The sequence below is a fragment of the Palaemon carinicauda genome, chromosome 1 (genome assembly GCF_036898095.1).
Source record: "Palaemon carinicauda isolate YSFRI2023 chromosome 1, ASM3689809v2, whole genome shotgun sequence".
Lineage (NCBI taxonomy): Eukaryota > Metazoa > Arthropoda > Malacostraca > Decapoda > Palaemonidae > Palaemon > Palaemon carinicauda.
In genome coordinates, this window is record NC_090725.1 from 154,793,375 (window position 1) to 154,801,667 (window position 8,293).

Consider the following 8,293-nt stretch of genomic DNA (forward strand, 5'->3'; position numbering starts at 1 on the left):
AACAGGGTACCCAACAATCAGACATAACTGCAAGTCTAGCATCATCACACATATTTAGTAGTTCAATGCAAGAGAAAGAACCTAACTTACCGTCAGTGACATCTTTGAAATTGTCTTCGTCATTAAGAGAATGTACTCTTTCAAAATTATAATCACATACCTGAATTAAATTCATATTAACACTTGCCCCTTTACTCAACAGTGGCAAATAACTATTTTCTACAGCAATAAATTCTACGGAATACTTTCTTTGCATTATAGGATTAAAAATATTCCTTTTACATATACATAATGGAATCTATTCACTTTTATTCCAAGTTGACAGCACATTTCTAGTTTTCTCACCATATTAAGCATATCTTACCGGTAAAAAGTTGACTGTGGACCCAGTATCAATTTGAAAATTTACCATTTCACCATCTATTAGCATGAAACATTTGATATCTTTCTTAGAATTACCTTATCGATAGCTTCAATGTAATACACCCATTCAGCTTCAGAAGATTCATTATCATCAACATCATGTACATGTTTATATTCAACATTTTGTTTGATACCTGATCTAGCATTATTTTACTTACAGAAAATTGACATTTTAGAGAAAAATTATTGGTTTGTAGACTTTTACTTCATTTCTTTCCATATGCTGGACGCGCGTGCTTCTTTAAAACATGCTTGTGACCACAGAACAGACATTCTTTATTAACAAAATGATCAACCGGAATATAAGCATAAGCTTAACTGGCTTAGTACCACGCTTTTTGTAAAAACCTACTTTATGCACTTCAGCACTTTCAGGACGTAATACCATATTCTTAAGAGAAGTATTATCACCAGCTTTACATATATCAATGCAGTTGCCTTAAAAAAAATTTCTAACCTTAGGTAGGTATTTTTTAGGACACTAGTGTCTTTTATTCCTTAAACACCAGTGTCATAGAGTCTAAACAGTTATCACAGTAGCCACCAGTCTTGATTATCAGGTTCAAATAAAAAAGAAACGTCAAATTTTTTATCTTCCTCTTGACAGTGACTGTTGAAAATATTCCATAAGTTTAATTGACTACACCAGCAATAAATTAATTGAATTCACTTATGATTTTCATAACAACTCTAGCATCTTGAGGAGTATTAAACTGGAATCCATCTGCTAGAGTGTGCAGAAAGGGAGCAACCTGCACTTTCTGAGGCTTTGTTTGCAGCTCAGAAGGGTTTCAAAGGTGACCCTTCTTTGTTTGAATATGTTCCGTCTTTCAAGGACGTTAAAAGACAGACCATATTATTGAGGTAGCTTAATACTAGACACAATTCTGCTGGCACTGTGGTTTTGAGTTTCATCCTCAGACATGGTTAAGGTTAGATTAGTCTAGGCAGTTAGATCAGACAGAAAAACTTGAATCATAAAGATCAGAGATATGTAATAGATCATCCGGCATCAGAGAATCAGTAAATACAGGCTAGTCTAATAACTACTAGACTTAACCCTTCAGAGGCATAACTGGAGCTCATAGGCTAGTAAAGACATAGCCTATCACTATGGCCTAGGTAAGTAGGCTAGGCTAAATTCGATTTTTTTCAGCAGTCAAGACTTGGTAGCCTAATAACCTAAATTACCTCAATAACAAAGACTAGTGACATCATAACATTAGGCATAGCCAGGTAGGCCTATAAGCAACAGTTATCATCAGTTAGCTTTTGAGTTAGCATTGGAGTTAGCCTGACCATAGGCTAACATAACTTAGCCTAATTTATAGTGACACAGTTCTTAGTCATTGATCCCACGTAAGCGCCACCATGTTTGGTTTCCAGCCTGTCAATAATCATTTGTGGGCACCTCTTTAAATGGGAAGTCCCATCTTGACATGGTTCTGTTCGGTTCAGATTGCCCAGAGCTTCTTGACATGGGACTTTATTTTATGAACTCGTGAGAGGAAGGATCAACAGATTTAGAATAAATAACGTATAGATATCATAATTCACATGTCTCATAAATATCTTACTTTACAAGTTTCACTCAACAGTGACCACCAAAACCGATGATATTTACATGTGCAAGTGTAGTGGTATTTTGATAATGACGAAATATTGATGGTTGTTTGTGTTGCGAAGATATGTCGTAAAACCTGTACGGGTAAAATCAAGAGGTGGAGGAAGACCCATTCATACTGTACCCAGCTAGTCCAAACCCGTATTACCTGCAACCAGAGGGAGGTTCTTGGTGAGATTATATATTACTGATATTGATATGATTTTGTTTAACTTTTTAGAATTCTGTATTATAAGTAGAGTGGTCAGAAGAAGAAATGAGTGGAATTATTTTTTATTTATTCTGCAAATTGTAGTATATAATATTTCATAGCTATTTCGTGTAAGATATTTTTTTCATGTATATATATATATATATATATATATATATATGTGTGTGTGTCATCTCTGTCTACTACATTGCATGTCCTGGCCCGAATCGGAGTGTCCTCCATATATCATAGACTAGAGGGGGCAAGTAAGGAGTAAGGAGCATTTGGGGGAGAGAGATTGAGTAGTGTCCTAAGATTCTGGACAGAGGAATAGATGTGCTATATGAGCTTTTGATTTTGGTCAAGGAGAGCAATAACCTTTCTAAAAGAAATATCTAAAATTGAAGATTTCCACAAATGTAGTAGTTTTGACATGTTAAGGGAATAACAATGTTTCCCTTGCTTATGGGACGTCAGTATAACTCGGGGGTGGGGGTGCTTAATCTACTAGGAGCCAGTGTGAGGGTGTCCTCGCTGTGCAAGTGTATTAATATCTTTTTATATAGTAAAGAAAAGAAAAGTTCCAGGGTGTCATTTATCTCCGTAGGCACAGAACTGTAACGGCGCTGAGTAAGGTTGTGAACTCAAAGGCAGGTTGGAAACGACTGAGTTATATTATTGTAGAACACTCTCCATATATACAAAACCTCAAGGCAACAGGATATAACAAGTTCAGAAGACAGACAATATTACAGAGGAAAAACCAGACATGAATTTTCATGTTCGTTTTAGTGCGAGGGAAGAGCGAAGATACAAGCATAATATATACAATAGGAATTATGTACAATTGTGTGGAACACGGTTGGTGCATGGCTCCCCCCCCTAAAAATGACATACTGTACATGTTAAATAGGGCGCCCTGATCTAGAGAGGCGAACTGTAGGCGGGTCATCCGGCAGAAGATAAGCAGGTTTTAGACTATCAATGGAGACCCAGTCTTCTTTGCCCCGAATGTTTAGGAGGAATGCTTTCGGACTGCGTCGGATCACAAGGAAAGGGCCCATGTAAGGGGGCGTTAGTGGTGGCTTGCTGGTGTCGTTGCACAGGAAGACGTGCGTTGCAGAGTGCAAGTCCGTTGGTATGTGATGCTTCGCTGGGGGCTTGTAAGTCTGGCGGCACGGAGTAAATTTTCCCACGACGTGACGTATGCGCTGGAGATCGTCGGAGGAGGTTGTAGAAGGAAAAAATTTGGCAGGGACGACCAACGGGTCGCCATACACCATTTCAGCTGCCGAGACGTCGAGGGCGTCTTTAGGAGTGGTCCTTAGTCCCAGGAGGACCCAGGGAAGCTGAGTAAACCAGTTGCAATCCTTGCAGCAGGACATCAAAGCTGCTTTGAGGGTGCGATGAAAACGTTCAACCATTCCATTGGCAGCGGGGTTGTAGGCAGTTGTCTGATGTAGGGTGATGCCCAGGAGATTCGCTAATGACGTCCACAATTGAGAGGTGAAAGTGGTTCCCCTGTCAGAAGTAATATGCTCAGGGATACCGAATCTTGAAATCCATCCAGAGAGTAAGGCAGATGTACATGAGGCGGACGTTGCAGTTTCCATGGGAATGGCTTCAGGCCAATGAGTGGAGCGGTCGATGACGGTAAACAGGTAACGATGTCCTTGTGATGTGGGTAGGGGACCTACAACGTCGACGTGAATGTGTGCGAAACGACGCTGAGGTTCAGGAAAGGTGCCCACTCCTGAATCCGTGTGTCGATGTACTTTGGAAGTTTGGCAAGAAGTACAGGCGCGGACCCAATCCTTAGCATCCTTCGAAATGCCGTGCCAAATGAACTTTGCCTTCAGCAGCTGTGCAGTAGAACGGCACGAGGGATGTGAAAGGCCGTGAATGAAATCAAACATCTGTCGGCGCATGGGAGCAGGAATCCAAGGTCGCGGTCTACCAGTACTGACGTCACAGAGGAGGGTGGTGTTGGAGTCCTCAAGGGGAAAGTCTTCCCAATGGAGGGACGTGCAGGATGTCCTACAAGCTTGATACTCTGGATCCTGTCGTTGGGCTTCAGCCAGGGCGTTGTAATCCAATCCCAGTTGATCGGCAGCCAACGTGTTTCTTGACAGGGCATCGGCAACGGGCTTCATTTTCCCAGGGACGTATTGGAGGGTGCAATTGTATTCAGCCACGGCGGAGAGATGTCGGCGTTGATGGGCGGACCAGGCGTCAGACTGTCGAGAGAAGGCATGCACCAGAGGCATGTGGTCTGTGCGAATGACGAAGGGCGTACCTTCTAAGAAATGGCGAAAGTGACGGACAGCCAAGTGCACCACCAGCAATTCTCGATCGAAGGTAGAATAACCCGATTCTGCCTTGGACAGTTTTCTGCTGAAGAAGGCCAATGGGCGGGGTGAGCCTTTGACCACCTGCTCGAGTACTGCACCAATAGCGACGTCGCTGGCATCGGTGGAGAGAAGGAGAGGGGCGTGTGGGATAGGAAAAGTGAGAGCCGCAGCAATTTATAGGGCCTTCTTTGCATTGCAGAAGGCCGCTTCTTGAAGGGGACCTCACTTCAGGTCCTTCGGCTTGCCCTTATGGGAGGCGTAGAGGGGAGCAAGAGTGACGGCAATGGCTGGCAGAAAACGGTGATAATAGTTGATCATGCCCAAGAATTCCTGCAGAGCTTTGACGGTCGAGGGCACGGGGAAGTTCTGAACGGCTGCTACCTTCTCAGGGAGGGGGTGGACACCTTCAGGAGTGATGCGGTGCCCTAAGAACGATACTTCGTTGGCGCCAAAGGTACACTTGTCGTACCGGACTACAAGGCCGTTTTGTTGCAGGCGGTCGAGCACGATGCGCAGGTGACGGAGGTGTTCCTCTTTTGAGGAGAACACAAGTATGTCGTCCACATAACATACACAGAAAGGGAGGTCCCCTGAGATGCCATCCATGAGACGTTGAAACGTTGCCCCAGCATTACGAAGGCCAAAACAGGAGTAATTGAAGGTGTATGTACCAAACGGAGTGGTGATGGCGGTCTTGGGGATGTCTTCTGGGTTCATAGGCACCTGATAATACCCCTTCAGGAGGTCGAGCGTAGAGAAAACCTTCGCTTTGTGCAGGTAGGAGGTCACGTCGGCAATGTTTGGGAGGGGGTAGTGATCCGGTTCTGTTTGCATGTTCAGGCGCCTGTAATCCCCGCACGGACGGAGGGAGCCGTCTTTCTTCAGAACGATGTGTAAGGGCGACGACCATGGGCTGGAGGCCCATTTTCTCCATTTCGGCGAACGTCTGTTTGGCGGCTGCCAATTGTTCCGGTGCCAGACGTCTGAATTTTGCGAAGACTGGGGGTCCCGTCGTCTTGATATGGTGATAAATACCGTGCTTGGCAGGAACCGTGGGCGTTTGGCGAAGTTCTGGACGGAAAACTTCCGGGTACGACGTGAGGAGGTGGGCGTAGGCATCCGTGGGTGCGCTGATGTGGAGAGCGAGGTTAGAGGGGGCGGGTTGAAGAGCTGTCGACAAGTACGAGTCTGCGTTGACCAATCGTCGGTGGGCGACATCGACCAGAAGGTGGAAATGAGAGAGGAAATCCGCACCGAGGATTGGCATTGTGACGTCAGCAACGAGACACTTCCAATTGAATTTACCGTTTCCGAACGATAATGTGAGGTTCTCGTAACCGTAGGTGGGTATCGCAGATCCGTTGGCAGCTACTAAGCGGACGTCGGCAGATGTAGACAGACTACGTCGTGCCTTGAAGAGTTTCCTTGGCAAAAGAGAACGACAAGCACCCGTGTCTACCAAAAATCGCACGCCCGTTCCTGCATCCTGTAAAAAGAAAAGATTAGAAACATGGGAGGCCACCGCCACAAGCGATGGCCTACTTACACGTTTTTTGGCCACTGACAATCCTTGGCACATTTCTTCGCGGTTGCCCCGAATCTGAAGTGGTAGTAGCAAAACTGCGGCGGATGGGAGGTAGTAAGTGGCTCTAGAAGTCGTTCGTTGGAGCGCGAGCGATTGGTGGGTGGTGGGCGGCTTTGTCGCCGCTTCGGCACGTCACGGGGTAGGTGTGTATGTCCTACGGCATTCATGTCAGCTTCGGTTGACGTTGAATAGGCATCCTCGTCGTCAGGGGTGGAGGCGTTGATGGAGGTCTTGAAGTGGCTGTCCATAAGGGCGTCGGCTTTGGTCATCAAGTCCTTTATGGGTAAACTATCGACATCGGGTATGGCAGCGCGTACAGGTTTGGGTAAACGGCGTATCCAAAGGGCACGAAGTAGGTTCACCTCACGAGGAGAGCCGTCTGCGGCAGGTTGAAGGCGAGCGATACTGGTCATTTCCCTGAGGGCAAGCGAAGCCCTTTGGTCCCCCAACGGTTGTTGCGAGAGCTGAAAAAGCTTTGCTATACGGGCGGCTGGCGACGGCGAGTACTGCTGCAGAAGGTATGTTTTGAGGACGCCATACGCTATTGGGGTGTCTCCTTGTTCACAAAGCCAATCGGATATTTCTGGGAAGGTGTCCTCGGGTATCGCCGCGAGAACATAATCCGCTTTGGTGGTTGAGCGAGTCACGCCCCTGATACGGAAGTGGACTTCAGCGCGTTGAAACCAAGAAAACGCCTCTCCGGTGGCGAACGGTGAAAGTTTCAATGGGGCGGCCGCAGCGCCAACTGCTGTAGTAGAGTCCCTCTCCGTCATAGTACCAACGATGAAGGGGCGAGGGAGGTGGGGTGGAAGGCAGTGGGAGCGAGTCGACTTCCGGGGTCACCAATGTAACGGCGCCGAGTAAGGTTGTGAACTCAAAGGCAGGTTGGAAACGACTGAGTTATATTATTGTAGAACACTCTCCTTATATACAAAACCTCAAAGCAACAGGACATAAAAAGTTCACAAGACAGACAATATTACAGAGGAAAAACCAGACATGAATTTTCATGTTCGTTTTAGTGCGAGGGAAGAGCGAAGATACAAGCATAATATATACAAAAGGAATTATGTACAATTGTGTGAAACATGGTTGGTACAGAACACAATCACACACACACACATATATTTACATATATATATATATATATATATATATATATATATATATATATATATATATATATATATATATATATATATATATATATAAGAGAGAGAGAGAGAGAGAGAGAGAGAGAGAGAGAGAGAGAGAGAGAGGCTTAAATACAAAGATTTAAGAGCGAATTGGAATAAAAAAGGGATCTATACGAATAAAATGAAAAAGACCTACGTATGCCAAATGCTAAATTCATTGTTGCATGATTTTATAAGAAATATGCTTACTTTCTATAGCAAAAACATTAAAGAAATTCAAAACTTATTCTTTGATTCTTAAGGCTTGAGAAAGTCTGCAAATACTTTCATTTAATAGTACTCGTAATGCCACTCCATACTCCTCCCATAACGAAAAACCAACATTTATTCCCAAATGCTCATTTTTAAAAATGTATAGATTACAGCAGTAGGCTATGGATGAAGCAATGGTCATACTGATAAGCGATATCTTTCGATAGCATGTAACTTTTTCCGTTGATTACAGGTCTCAGATCTATGAGATAGGGGTAATATAGCTTGAAAATACAGCTACGACTTCAAGTCATTAGAACCACCATTGGGGAAAAGGGCTGGGCAATCCACGACCAAACTATGAAAATCATAATAACCTCCGCCAACGAAGTTGGAAGGCTATGTTTTACCCCTTGCTTGTGTGTTTGTTTGTTTGTGAACAGCTTCCTGGCCATGATTTTAACCATAGAGTAATGAAACTTGCAGGGATTAATTGTTATGTAAAGAGCTTGAAATTATTAAATTTTGGAAGGTCAAGGTCAAAGGTCAAAGTTACGGTCAAGCAAAATGTCCCATTCGCGGAATCAGCCCTAAGTTTGGACATCGTTGTCACAGAAACTTCAAACTTGGTTCACATTTGAGCATATAAAAATCCACGCCAAATAATACATGTTAAGGTATAAGGTCAAGGTCAAGTCCAATGCCAAGCAAAATGTCAAATTCCGGTCATCA